This window comes from Pteropus medius, unplaced genomic scaffold (assembly GCF_902729225.1).
Source record: "Pteropus medius unplaced genomic scaffold, Ma_sr-lr_union100, whole genome shotgun sequence".
In the NCBI taxonomy this organism is placed as follows: domain Eukaryota; kingdom Metazoa; phylum Chordata; class Mammalia; order Chiroptera; family Pteropodidae; genus Pteropus; species Pteropus medius.
In genome coordinates this window covers 25,941,048-25,954,613 of record NW_024346667.1, presented here as the reverse complement: position 1 = coordinate 25,954,613, position 13,566 = coordinate 25,941,048, and the positions used below count along the sequence as shown (strand labels likewise).

Genomic DNA, 13,566 nt, shown 5'->3' with positions numbered 1-13,566 from the left:
CCCCAGACCCATTCTGTGCCTTTCTCTGCCCCAGCTCTGGGCCCTGAGAGGCTGACTCTAATGTGCTGCATCACTCCAGCTCTCTTCCCCTCTACCTGGCAGTTGGACTCAGCACTGAGACACAACTGCTAGAGCATGGAGGATGGGAAGAAGAATAGGTCTGGATATCTGACATTGTCCTTCTAATTATAACCCCTATTGGGCAGCCCTTTGCCACCACTTTTGCTTTTACCAATCTCTGGTAACATTCACCTTGTCCCTTTATACTTAGGGGTTGTTATGAATTCCCATTGATTCTGCTCCTTGGGTGCTTCCCTATCTCTTGTGGATTGTGTGCAGACTTCTGCAAATAGTCCTTTTCATAAAATGTCATTAATTAAACTGTGAATATGCCACTTTTTCTTGCCTGGACCCTAACTGCTATACACTTCTCCCAGTTAGCCCTGCCAGTTCCAGCTCGGTGAAAAAACCTGTCCTTTGTACTAATAAAAGGACATTTCTTTTCTTTGTCCAGCTCCATGTCTGAGAATGCAGGGTTTGGTAAGTAAACACAGACTACATTTCAGCTCCCATTAGCCTTCTTGCCCTGTGCTTCACAGGCCAGAGAATGCATTCATAGACAGTAGGCGACAATAGTGCTGCACCATGGAAGAGTAGCAAACCAAAGAGGGAGAAATGACAGAGTCCCTGATTTTCACCCAAAGTGTTTACTTTTAAAGTTATTTTTTCTAATATAATTATACATTTAGATCGTGGCTGCACTTGTTATTCACAATTTTAGGACTATATTTATTCAGATAGGATAATACGGTGGTTCTTATATATCACAATCTCATGAAAGCTATGGATCTGTAGTTTATGATCTTCTGTAACAAAATAGTGTCTGTTTTTATTTTGTTTATTTTGCATTATTGAATTATGGACTTATGTATATAGTTTATGTATAAAAACATTCAACATGCATAAATTCTTTTTTTTTTTTTGGTAGAAATTCACATATACATTGATGAGGCTAACTTTAGTGCCCTGAACTAATATCTGTTTAAAATTATAGATGTATGAGGGTTTGAGATTAATTTGGAGAAAAATGAGAGCACTTAGTAAGGTGAGCATGAAAAGAGTGTTTTCCCCACCTCAGACCTGCTCAATCTGTAGTTTTCACTCTTTCAGCTGAATACACCAACATCCATCCAGTTGTTCAGGACCAAAGCAAACAACAAAACCTTAGGGTTTGTTTTGCTCTTTTCTCTTTCTCTCATATTAAATTAATCATGAAATCTTGGTGCTTCCACCTTTAAATGTATTCAAACTCTCATCACTTATTAATAACTCCATTGTTAACACTAGTGTGAGATGACTTTTACTTAGAGATGAAATTACTGAATCATTAGGTATGCATATATTTGCCATTAGATAATATCAATTTTTTTCCAAAATTACACTTACTCTCTCCCCCCACAAAATGTATGAATGAGCTCTTTGCTCCATAGTCTCACCAGTAGCCTTTAAAATTTTAGCCTTTCTGGTGAGTATGTAGTGGTATCGTATTGTGGTTTTAATGTATGTTCCCAGATCACTGAGGTTGGATATTTATGTTTAAAATAGAATTTGAAAATATAAAAAAAAAAACAGGTTGTGTACATTTTTATTCTTACAGACCTTGGATTTATAAGTTAAGTATTAATTTATGCCTTCCACCTATTTATACTCATATATTTTCAGACAACATTTGAATCACAAGAGGATAATTGTTAAGTTACTTTTATAGCTTCCCAACTCAATCACAAAGTCTCTTTTATTAGTTGTCTGTATCAGAAAACATAGATCTTCTTCAGTCTTTCATTTCACTTCTCTAACCGTAGTATAGAAACAATGTCAACCAGCCAATGGTATCTTGAAAATTGTTTAGAAAGTATAATTAAGGGAGGTTATCCGTGAGTGGTGAGGGAGGTAACCAAACTCTCAGAATTTTATGACCGTTAATTCAAACTAAAACATAACATTTCACTAATATATTTTAATTATTCTTATTAATAAAAACTCATTAATTAGATTTAATTTCATTAAGTTTTTCATCCATGTAAAGTTTACTCAGAACCAAAGAATCTACTGTGTTCGATTTTAGTTCCCTTTTAAAAAATGTTTAGCATTTTTTCCTGTCATGTTTTTTAACCTATGGTATTTTATTTAACATGGAAATACTGGGCTGCATAGATATTTTTATTTTCTAAAAGGTTTCTAATCAATAGGCAACAAAAGAAAGAATTTTATATATTCTACATTGAAAAGTATGTGCAGTTATTTTCTTCCTAAAGTTGTGAGAAGTTGTCAATTTCCTTAAATAGTCCAGAGGATTCAGAATTAGGGTCTGGGTAGTAACTGTCATTCTTCTAAACCAATGGAAAACTTCTTATATTTTATTCATTTAAAAGAGAACTGATATCTTATTTAGATCTACAGAGAAGCTGTAGATTTAAGTTGTGATCGTCAGGTTTTCGATTAATCATTAATTTACTACGAGCACAGGGGAACATCACTGGTATTGTCTGTTTATACCAGTATACGTTTCTGCGTGCATTTAGAAGACCTCTGATGAAGCTCTCAAACATCAGGTTTCTCCAAGATAGATGAGACTGATTAGACATAGTAATTTTGTATGTCCAAGGAATACTTATATTAAAAAACATACAAGTATTCTTGTATTGTTCAGAAATATTAATTAAAATAGAAAATATAATCAAATGCATACAATTAATGGATATAAGTGGCGTTTTCTTTTTGATACCTCAATAATAATGTGGCATGCCACATGTATTTAGAGGTATATGTGTAGCAGTCAATTCCTGACACATATATTTAAGTTCTCTGGATTTGGGAACAAGAGAAGCCCAACTCTATCATCTATTGTCTCAGTGACTTAGTGAAAATAACTTTATTTCCCCGAACTTTGGAAACCTTGTTTGTAAAACTGGGTTAATAATGGCAAACAGAGAAAGACAGAAACCACATTATCATACTTACATGTGGAAGCTAAAACAAACAAACAAACAACAAAAAAGCTGAGCTCATAGATACGCAGAACAGAGTGATGGTTGCCTGGTTGCCACAGGTGGGGGTTGGCAGGTGGGTGAAATGGGCGAAGGTCATCAAGAGATACAAACTTCCAGTTACAAAATAAGTTAAGTCCTAAGGATATAATGTACAGCATAGTGACTATAGTTAATATTGTATCGTGTACTTGAAAGTTACTGAGAGTAGATCTTAAAAGTTCTTATCGGAAAGAAAAAAAAATTTGTAACTAGGGATTCGATAAAAGTTTTGTTTTTATTGGTAACCGTTTTTATGACAATAGTATCCTGCAAACCAAAAAAATAATAATTTGAGCAATGCAGACTTTATGATTATATAAGCATCCTATGTATTTTAGCTTTAGTAAGATTTTCTATTGTACTTGGTATTTTGAATACTTTTTATTTTTTTTTTTTTTTGCGAAGCTGATTAATTTTGTGAGTCACATTTTAATATGCTAAAATTGGAGGCAAAAAAAATGAACATTGGAACGTAAAGAAAAGTACAAAAGTAAGATGAGATTAAAAGGCATATTTCTGATTCCTCGGTGTATTTGTCACATAGAAATCACTGTGCTCTCTGTGCATATTTCGGTTGTTTTTTTTAAAGTAAATATGGTGTTGACAAAGATATTGTTAATAAAATATCTCTGAATTTGAACTTAGATGTAATATATCCATTTTCAGGGAGTATTACATACATTGGAATTTTAAGTAATAATACATGTGCATAATCTAAAGCAATCATATTCCATTCCAGTGCTTTGCTCCAGGGGCAGTCACTCGGAACCATTCTTGCTTTTACTTTTGTTAGTGACTTCATTCATTAATCTTCACTACTTATTTACACTTTTGACTCTTGCCAATATTCTTTTGCTCCCACAAGGACAAATGAAATTTAGCTTGTTTATTTAGTCCCCCACCCCTGCATCATTTCTACTCCCCGCACTCCAATATTGTGAGATTATTGTGATTAGTTATTCTGTTGATAGCTTTGTAACTTTAAATGCATATAGATTCTTCTATTCCTTGTTCTATAAACATCAGACATTAACTTTTGTCTTTTTTCTACAAGATAAGAGAATTTTATATCTTGCACTCCGAATTCCATCATTTATTCTCCTTCAACTTCCCATAAAATTCTCATACAGATTTTAATGATGAAGGGGGTTGTTTCTCTTTCCCTCAATTTTTTTCTTGTCAACCAAAGAAAAGCATAATATTCTCATATGCTCAAAATTATCTTCTCTTACTATCTCTTTTCCTTCCAGAAACTTCCATCAGCTCCTGAACGTTTTTAATTCACCACTCTAATCTCACAGTCTCAGCAGAAATTTCTTGTCATAGAATTACTGATTCATTCATGCTGAAAATTATGTTGCAGTTATTACCAGTGCCACACAGATTTATGTGTGATATTATATTATCTTAATCGCTAAACAGAACCTGTTTTATGTCTTATCTCCTCTGCTGTGCTGTTTCCTCATGCTTTCTTACATATTCTGCAGTGCCTCATATCATCCTGGACACTGAGTAAACATCCCGCAAAGTCATTTAATTGTAAGTAAAAGATGATCACGCACACTCACATGTCATTTATGATCGGGGTGAATCTTTTGTGTAAAGGCAAATCTTTCACAGCAAATGTTTCTGTAAACAGGTAGTTTGATTTCACTGAAGAAGGACGTGATGATAGATGGCTGGTTGTTATACAAGGTTGTTGTACAGCAGCTTTACATCTGCACTGACAGAATTTATGATAAAGTTTTTAAGGAAAGAATATTAAAAATGCTTTTGCTGTACTTGAAGGTTATAAAACAGTAAAAAAGGTGTATTAGCTCCTGCTTTAAATTTTTAAACAAACTAGATTCTCACTTTTTTTCCAAAAAGCCATCTTTGGGGAGAGGTGGTTTGCTCCCTTTGTTCTGTGAAATAGTTTCACTTGTTACTATATTAAAATAATATTCTTTTCAGTTCTAAATTTAAAATGGATGTTTTATAAAAGATGATTAAAAGTATTGAGAAATATTATTTATAAATAGAGGAAACAGTAACAGATATATTTTACTGTATAATGTTTTTCAGAAAATATAGCCATCCTCTAATTGGTTTTCCCTTTTCTGTGTGTTTTTTGCTACTGACTATTATCAATTTGTCACTTGTAAAACCTTTAGAGAGAGAGAAACAAGAAAGGAAAAAAAACCACCACTTTTTCAAAAATGATTTTCTCAAAAGAATTCAATGTTAAAAGAAATTCAGTGTTTTAAAAATCTCACATCCATTAGAAATAGAGCATTGTAAGAATTATCTGTGGATTTAACAGCATTTGAAACTGTGAAGTATATGATGCATTTCTTGTAGGACTTCAATGGCTTCTACCTGTAAATCCTAGAGTAAACTAAAAAATTACCCTAAGTACCGTCATCAAGTAACCCTAAATTTACAACTTATTAATCACTTAATAAAGTTCCTACAAATCAGTACAAAGCAGTACAATCTATTTAATGAGATTTAATATGCTCAGTGGTATATGTTTACAGACATTTTTTAAAGCAACGTTGCCTAGTAGTACTTCCTGAGACAATGGAAATCGTCTGTCCCTTAGTACATAGCCAGGTGATCACGAGCCACATGTGTCTGTTGAGCACTTGAGATGTGGCTAGTATAACTGAGAAAGTGAAATTTAAAATTTTTATTTCATTTAATTAACCTCTCGTGACTAGTAGCTCCTGGTTCCTTTTAGATATTTTAACTTTTTAGCCATTATACTTCGATCTTTGTTCTAATTTGAGTAAAATTTTGTCTATGGTCTTTGATAAGGATCAATACTCATTTATTTCCAAATGCACATACAGATCTTACAGAGCCGTTTGCATATATATAATTATTTTTTGTTGAACTCACTTGACATGTAGAAAAATCGTTTGACCACAGATGTGTGGGTATCCTTGAAAATTCCCTATTTACATTGACCCATTTGTCCATATACTAATACCACACAGTTTTGATTACTTAGCTTTATATTAAGTCTTGAAATCTGGTAATCTAAGTTCTTCAACTTTGTTCTTATTCAAATTTGTTTTACTAGTTTGAGTTCTTTGCATTCCCATATATGCTTTATAATTAGGTTATCAATTTTTATACAAAGCCTACTGGTATTTTGCTTGTAATTTCATTGACTCTATAAATAAATTTAGAGAGAATTGACATAGCAATATTGAACTCTAAAAAACATATTTCTCCATTTATTTAAATCTTTATTTTCTCTCAGCAATATTTTGTAGTTTTCAGTGTATAGATCTTACATACACTTAAATTTATCCCTAAGTATTGTTTTTTGGGGATGCTATTGTAAATGATGTTTTTAGAAATTAAATTTTATCATTGTGGTCAGAATATACAAATAAAAATTGATTTTTTTTTTGTTAATGGACTTTCAATTCTGTAATTTGCCTTAATTCACTTAGTTCTAATTGCTTTCTGTGATATTCCTAAGGATTATTTACTTACCTGATAATGTTTTCTGAAAACAAAGACAATAATGACTAGAAAATAATTTCTTAAGAGTGATTATCCTTGTCTTCTTCCTGATAATAGGGAGGAAAGTATTCAGTTTGTTTGCTTGTTTAATCAGTAAGTGTGATGTTAGCTAGAATTTTTTAATAAATATTATTTCTCAAGTTGAGGGAGTGTCTTCCCTTTTCTTCCTAGTTTGCTAAAATTACATCGTCAACAGTTGTTGAGTTTTATCAAATGCTTTTTTTCTATTTATTGAGTCAACCATGGTTTGTTTTTTTTGTTTTTGTTTTTTAGTCTTTACTGTGGAGCAATATATTAATTTTTTTATTATTAAACTAACATGCTGAGATAAGCTTCATTTAGCCATTATTTATTACTATTTTAAAATATTTTTGGATTCATCTTGTTATATTATGTTAAAATTTTAGCATTTATATTCATATGGCTACTGGCCTTTAATTTTTTTTCCTTTGGAATCCTTGGTATCGGGATAGTTTATTTATTTATTTATTTATTTGTTTATTTTAAATTTTAAAATGTTATTCATTTATACAATCCATGAAGTGATCCCCCGCTGATTACTCCAGCACCCATCTGGCACTACAACACAGCCATTACAATAATATTGACATACCTATGCTATACTCTAAATCCCAGTGACTGTTTTATAACTACTAATTTGTACTTCTTCATCCCTTCACCTTTTCACCCAACCTTCCAGCCCTCCTCCCCTCTGGTAGTCACCAGTTTGTTCTCTGTATCTGTGAGTCTGCTTTCATTTAGTTTGTTCATTTCCTTTGTTCCTTAGATTCCATATGTAACGTGAAATCATACGGTACTTATCTTTCTCTGTCTGACTTATTTTACTCAGCATAATACCCTCTAGTTCCAATGTTGTTGCAAATGGTAAGATTTCATTTTTTTAATAGCTGAGTATATATGAACCATAACTTCTTTATCCCATAATCTATTCATGGGCACTAAGGTTGCTTCTATATCTTGGCTATTATGAATAGGGATAGTTTTGATCCTGAAAAAACAGTTGGAGAAATGTGCTCTCCTTTTATATATTCTGAAAAAAATGTGTGTAAAGCTGGTATTTATTTTTGACTCAAATATATGTAAAATTCCTCAGTATATCATCTAGATCCAGCGTTTTTATTGTTGGAGAGTTTTAAATTATAAATTCAATGTATTTAATAGAAATAAGATTATTAAGATTTTCTATTTGTTTTTGGGTCAGTTTTATTAACTTGTTTCTGTCAAGGGATTTAAATATTTTATTTAGTTTGTCAATTTTATTGACTTAAAATTGTTCATAATATTTTCTTATTATTTTAATGTCTTCAATATGTAGCGATGTTTCTTCTTTCATCCTTGTTATTGGTAAATTAGAGCCTTTTTAAAATATTTTTCTTGGTCAGTCTTGCTAGAGATGTATCAATTTTATTTATCTTTTCAAAGAATCAGCTTTTAGTTTCATCGATATTTTTCTATTTTTTTTTAATTTACCAACATTCTCTATTTATTGCCTTTCATTTACTTTTCATTTAATGTGCTTTTAAAAATTATTTTTTAAAGTTGAATATTAGACCATTACTTTTAAACTTTTTTTCTTCTCTAATATAAATCTTTAAAGGTTTAAATAATTACTCCTTAAGCTACAATATAAGTGCATCTCACAAATTTTGATATTCCATATTTTCATTTTCATTCATTTCCCAATGTTTTTAAACTGCCCTTGAGATTTATTTCTTCTCTGGCTTGGGGGTTCTATTGAAATATATTAATTGATTTCCAGTTATTTAAGAATTTTCCTATATCCTAGTTATTGATTTCTAGTTTTATTACATTATGATCCAAAAACATATATTTGATTTCATCTCTTTTAAATTTATTGGGTTTTTTTTTTTTTTATTGCTCTGGGTATGATATATCTTTGTGAATGTTGTATATGCACTTGAATTTCTGTTCTACAGTTCTTGGGTGAAGTCGGTTGACAGTTTTTTTTAGAATATCCTTATTTCCACTTTTACTATATTAATTACACAAAGAACAGTGTTGAAATCACAAATTGTAATTTTAAATTTGTCCACTTCTTAAACTTCTCTTATTTTTTTCCTTTACTTATTTAGAATTGGTTATAATGTGCAGACATATGTTTTTTACATATTCCTAATGAATCGATACTTTTAACATAAAGAGTATCTATTGCTAGTAATATTCTTTTTGCTAAATTCTAGTCTGCCTGAGTTTTAGTTTGTTCCGAATAGTGTTTGTATGATATATATCTTTTTATTCTGTGAGCAGTCATCTGATTTATAAAACAATGCAACATTTTAAAATGATACAAAAATAACATTTTCCCAACATCAAAAAGTGAGTATATTTAACCATACTCAGCACACACAGAGCAGATGTGTGAAAGAATAATAATTCATGCTGTAGCAAATTGAATAAACTGGCAACAAAAAAAAGTTGGTTGAAAGAAAGCAGAGGAACTTTATCTTTTAAGAATTAGAACCAAGGGCCTCCATTATATTTTGACATCCGCTCAATGTTGTACCTGTGGGTAGACATGTACATGATGAGAACTCCAGGGATCTTCCTGATTCTTCATTTAAGATCGTTGTCAACCTTGGCAGCAATGTAACACTTGCAGTGAGCACTCATCTGCATAGGTTCCTCTGTGTTTGCATGGTAGTCATTCAAATCTTGGAGCCTTGGCAATCCTTAGAGCCACTCGATATTTCTGCCCCAATTTCTCAATTTCAGCCATAACAGAGTCAGTTATACAAAGGATATACTTGACATACAGACAGTTTATCATTGACTGCATTAAATCCAGTTTGGCTTTAATGGAAAAGTTGATAAAGTTGGTGTCAATCAGGATGTGGTAAGGTGGGCCCAGCTGTGTTATACTGGAAGAATAAGCAAGAAGGGTGTCGGGGGGACTTCTCTTTCTTTGAGTGCACTGGGATCTTTCTTTTCTTTCTTTTTAGGTTTTAATCTATTCTCCTCTTTAAGTCTCTCATCTCTGCGACTGCATTCCTTCATGGTCGCATACTTCCTTGTTTACTTTTGCTTCCCCATGTTCACACCTCACCCTTGTTTCCTTCCATGTTATTTCTCTTGAAATACTTTTACCTATGTATGTCTTTATTTAACAGTTTTTATAGGTTAAATGTATTTAACCTGCGTGTCTTTACATTTGTTTTTGGGTTTTTTTGTAGACTACATATAGTTTGCACTTATTTTATTTATATAATCTGACCATCTCTGCTGCTTAATTGGAGTGTCTAGACAATTATATTTGTCTAATTAAGTAAGTAGCAACGCCTTTGGATTATAATCTGTCATCCTGCTGCATGTTTTATTTTCCCATCTGTTTTTATTCTTTTTTCCTTTTTCCTCTTTCTTATTTTGGATTGTGATTTTTCAGGATTTAATTTTATCTTTATTTTTGACTTATTGGCTATATCTTTTTATTTTATTTTATAGTGATTTTCAGCTTTTAACTATGTATATTCAATTGATCACCCTCTACCTTCACACTGATTTACATGAATACCCTATTATCATACATTTTAAGAACCTTATATTGATATTTTTTCTTATTCTTCCATCTATTCTTTGTCTTACTGTTTGCACGCATTTATTTTTATATATTATAATCTCCATAATGCATTGCTTTAAATGCTCTATTTTAAAATGTGTTTTAAATGAGACAAAAATGTCTTTTTTAGTTACTCACATATTTACTATTTCTGACACTCATGCCTTGGTGTGGATATGAATTCCATCTGGTGTCATTTCTGTCTGAAAAACTTCCTTTAACATTTCTTGTAATGCAGGGCTGTTAGCACAAATTTTCTGTTATTATTTGTGTGAAAATAATTTATTTTGACTTAATTTTTGAAGGATATTTTTATTGGTATTTAATTTGGACTTCACAGTTTTTTTTTTTCCAATGGAATAAAGATAATTTGGTGTGATTCTTATTTTTCTTATATGAAATAGGTCTTTTTCTCTCCAGCATTATTTAAAGATTTTCTTTTAGCTAAATGTTTTCAGAAATTTGCCTTTTCTGTGCTTGAGTCTGATTTTATTTCTTCACTTTGGGGTTTGAAAAGTTTCTTTTAATTATTGTAAATTCGGGGAAATTTTTGACTTTATTTTTTCCAACATAATTTCTGCTCCTCCTTCTCCTTTTCTTCTGGCTCTCCAACTGCATGAGTGGTAAACTGCTTGATTTTCTCCCATATGTCACTCTTTTTCTGTCTATTATTTTTTAGCCTCCCCATCCCGCCCACAACCCCTTTGTGCTTAAGTTTGGGTAGTTTTTCTGTTATGTCTCTACTTATTTTTTCTGTAATATCGAATTTGGTTTTAAATCTATTTTGTGAATTTTTCTTTCGGGTATTGCATTTTTTATATTTAGAAGTTCCATTTGGTTCTTTTTTACATTCTGAATTTCTTTTCTTCTTATGTTTATATTTTTCTTTAAGCCAATTTATAATAGCTATCATAATGATTTGTCCGCTAATTCCATCATCTCTGTGATTTCTGGATCTGCCACATTGCTGACTTTAATCCTGGCTATGAATCATATTTTGCCACTTTTTATGTCTTGTCATGTTTTATTTAATGCAGGATATTCTGCATATTTTATTGTCAAGAATTTAGACTTTGTTATTATATGCTTTTAAGAGTGTAAAAGTTGTTTTGGCAGTCAGTTAATTTACTTGAGGTTTAATGTGTGTCTTTAGAGGCTGGCTTTTAAGCTTTAGAGAGAGTATCTAGAGTAAAATTTACTCTAAGGCATAATCGTTTGGGGATCTCTGCTGAATATCCTGTGATTCTACAAGTCATTTCCTCTCTCACTGCTAGATCTTGAACCCTGTGTACACAGGGTTTTGTTTGGTTTATAGCTCTCAGGTAGTTGTTCTTTTGTTCCTCTGTCTTGTGGAGGCTCATCTCACAAACATGCAGATTAGTAAGTAGCTAAAGACTCCAGAGGAACCTTATACAGATTTCTGGAGCTCTTTCTCTATACGTACTTTCTGGTTTTTTGCTCCACAAATTCCAGCCATGTCCGTTTTCCTCCACCTGAATTACTATGACCTCAACTTAGACAATTAAGTTCTAGTTTTGTTTTCTGTACCAGAGTCCAGAAATTGCCTTTTGGCAGAAAACCGGAGAATTGTAGGAATCATCTCATTATTTTCTCTTTTTCAGGAATCATGAATCTGTGCTGCCTGGTCATACAATCGCTGGACTCATTCGTGTAGTATATTTTTTTCCAGTTTTATATTTCTTTGCAGTCATTTATAGTTTACACAGTAGGAGAGAAAGCCTTAGAGCAATGGAGAAAGCCATCCCCTCATCTTTTTTTTTTTTTTTTTCCTATCTTAAAAAAAATTATTAAAATATAGTTAACATGCAATATTGTATTAGTTTCAGGTGTGAACATAGTTATTCAACATTTATATACCTAACGAAGTGGTTCACCACAATGTGTAGTAACCATCTGTCACCATACAAAGTTATTACTTTGTATTGTGTTACTACTTTGTACTGACTATATTGTCTACACTGCATATTACATCCTTGTGACTTATTTTATAATTGGAAGTTTATATCTCCTATTTCCCTTCATCTTTTTTCACGCTTCTCCCACTGCAAAATTTTTATTGATGTCATACACCATCAAAAAATTTGAAGACCTAAACAATAAGCTAGCAGTGAAGAATTTTTTGAAAGGGTAATAGTATCAGACCTAGATTATAGAGAGATAACAGTGAGATACATGTAGATGGTATTTTAACAGGAGAAAGGAGAAATCTTTTTTCCAGCTTCATTGAGATATTACTGACACATAACATGTGTAAGTTTAAGGTGTACAACATGATGATTTGATACACATATATATTGCAAAATGATTACCACACTAAGGTTAAACACCTCCATCCCCTCACAATTACTTGTGTGAGTGTGTGTAATGATAACATTTAAGATTTACTCTCTTAACAGCTTTGAAGTATATAATACCATATTGTTAATTATAATCACCAGACTATACATTAGATCCCCAGAATTAATTCATCTTATAACGGAGTCTGTACCCTTTGACTGACATTCCTCCCATTTACCTCACTCCCTACCCCTGGCAACCACCATTCTACTCTCAGTTTCTAAGAGGTCAACTTTTTTAGATTCTACTTATAAATGAAAATATACAGTATTTGTTTGTTTTTTCTCTGACTTATTTCACTTAGCATAATATTGTCAAGGTCCATCCATTGTTGTCACAAAAGACAAAATTTCCTTCTTTTTTATGACTGAGGGTTTTCATATATATAACATTTTCTTTATCACTGATCTTTTGATGGACACAGGTTGTTTCCATATCTTGGCTATTGTGAGTAATGCTGCAATGAACATGGGGATCCAGATATCTCTTCAAGATGATGTTTTTACTTCCTTCGGAAAGATAACCAGAAGTGAGATTGCTGGATCATATGGCAGTTCTATTTTTAACATTTTGGGAAATCTTCATACTGTTTTCCATAACAGCTGTACCAGTTTACATTTCCATCAACAGCGCACAAGAATTTTAACCTCATGCTTCTTCCTTTCTGGTACTGCCTTCCTTGCCTCTTATAGCATTACTTGATTCTGAGATTTCCATTCTGCATCTAGGTGTTTGTAACTTAACTTTTTTGAGTGCTTAGAATGTGCCATGATCTGTCTATGTACTTAAAATATGTTATAACTACATGCTTTTTAATTCTTTATCTATTTGACTCAAATGAAGTTATTAATTTTTTTTTAGTATTCTCATAAAGGCTATCTAACAGCAAATGGTTGTCTTTATTTAAAAGTAATTTAAGATATAAATTATATATTATCCTCTTTTTTAAAAAAGAAAAATAGAATGTTGGACAGTATGATTGCAGATGCATTAAACTCTGTTCAT

The 13,566-nt window shown here is 31.7% G+C and overlaps 1 protein-coding gene and 1 pseudogene across 7 annotated transcripts in view; one reads left to right on the top strand and one right to left on the bottom strand.

Annotated features, from left to right (window-relative positions):
* MARCHF1 (membrane associated ring-CH-type finger 1) overlaps nucleotides 1-13,566 on the top strand; it is a 576,629-nt gene that overhangs the window by 205,907 nt on the left and 357,156 nt on the right. The gene's annotated exons all lie outside the window — the stretch shown is intronic.
* On the bottom strand, nucleotides 9,105-9,877 carry LOC120613170 (rRNA-processing protein FCF1 homolog; annotated as a pseudogene).